This window comes from Etheostoma spectabile, chromosome 4, assembly GCF_008692095.1.
Source record: "Etheostoma spectabile isolate EspeVRDwgs_2016 chromosome 4, UIUC_Espe_1.0, whole genome shotgun sequence".
NCBI lineage: Eukaryota > Metazoa > Chordata > Actinopteri > Perciformes > Percidae > Etheostoma > Etheostoma spectabile.
Window position 1 is genome coordinate 10,572,977 of NC_045736.1, and position 1,747 is coordinate 10,574,723.

General features: G+C 39.8%; 1 non-coding gene across 1 annotated transcript; it reads right to left on the reverse strand.

Moving 5' to 3' along the window:
• Nucleotides 1-508: 508 nt before the first annotated feature.
• Nucleotides 509-590, reverse strand: trnas-cga (transfer RNA serine (anticodon CGA)). The gene has a single exon. It is a non-coding gene; the product is annotated as a tRNA-Ser (tRNA).
• Between the last annotated feature and the right edge of the window lie 1,157 nt (nucleotides 591-1,747).

The following is a 1,747-nucleotide window of genomic DNA, read 5'->3' on the forward strand; positions in this document are numbered from 1 at the left end:
TGCAGGCAGAGCCACCTGTAACCAGTTTTCCTCACTCCAGTCATGTTCTCCGTCACCATAAGCTCACGTGTGACGGATGTGGATATTTAAAGGTGAAATAAGGTTATTTACTTTCTTGTTGAGTTGGATGGGAACATTTTTAATTTTGGGAATCACGAGCGTCTTTGATAGTTTTGTTCACCTCATTTTAAAGATGTCTAGCTGCTAACTATGTTATGTCTTCATTTTTTTGTCTAAGCTAAGAGTTCACATCACAGCACAATCACATACCACGACAGCATACATTCTGTTTTACTAAGTTCAGTCATTTCCTGCTGTACACAACACATACACAATCATACTGTGCAATGTTATCTCTGCATTTAACCCATCCTATTAGGAGCAGTGGACAGGCACAAAGCAACATCTGGGGTGTAATATACATGTGTTTTGGTCAAGGACACTGGACAATTGACATGTAGACCTGAGGAAATGATGAGTCACTCTACCTCAAACCAGAAAGAAACAACGTCACGAACAGGATTCGAACCTGTCCGGGGAAACCCCATTGGATTTCGAGTCCAACGCCTTAACCTCTCGGCCACCGTGACTTGATGACAGCTGTTGCTCAGCCCCCGATCATGGCTTGATTGGGGCAAGTTATCACATCCAGATTGTTTATTTGGCTTTTGTGGTCTTTAAATAAGCTTTTAGGCAGGAACTAATGTGATGCGTGTCCCAGCAGAGAGCGTGCTGTCAGTCACCAGTAAGTGGAGCTCCACTGCTAAAAGCTCCTGATTCATTCAGTGATAATGGTGACTCAATAAAGTCTCTCCAGTTTGATGATTTGGTGTTAGAGTGGTTCGTGCATGTACTGAACACCTCTAATGCCACGCTCAAGTCTGTAGCTTAGCTTAGCACAAAATCTGGAAATGGGGAAAGACTGTTTTTGAGGAGCAGTGACTTCATGGAGTCTCCCATGGTTGCCTGGCGATGTTCCAGTGATGGCAAGACTCCAGTTTCCTGGAAAAAAAGGTAGCCTGTTACATTAATCTTCTTAGTGAAATTAATCATCTCATCCAACTGTTGGCAAGAAAGAAAGTGACTAAATGTATTTTCAAAAATGTCAAACTATTCTTTTCAAGCAAGCAATATTGTTTTATATCTGTGCTGATAATTCCGTCAAGGTATTCATAATTTTCCCCAAATTTTGTTTTCATGGGCATTAAAGTTTTCCACTGTAACTCCTACTAATGAAATTCTTTGAGGTGTCTCAAAGCCTGTGGGTTATTAGCATTTAGCTGGTTTCACAGACTAAAGGCTCTGGAGCTGTTGATTAAAGTCCTCCCACACCTTCTCCCTGGTCAGCCATCTGAAATAGCAAATATGACTTACATATATTTTTTTCCAGCTCTGGTCAGTGAAGGGCATCTTAAGTGGAAGTGGACAATTCAACTCACCAATCCTTTTTTGAATCAAAGGCCAATCTGAGATCAGAAAATTCTGTTCAAAGTTTAAAGTTGCAGTTTTCTATTTGGAGTATTTCTCTTTTTATTGTTGTTGAAGAATTTCAAAATTGAGTGAATATGAACTGGAGAGCACTAAGAACCAATTTTTTTTTTTTTTTCGGCTTTTCTAAATCAAACAAGAGACCCATCTGAGACTGTAGAGACAATTGTGCTTTCTTCCAAAGGAAAAAAAAGAAAGAAACAAATCACATTGCATAGTTAGATCTAAATCAGGAAGAATTACAAAATGTGCACGCAGG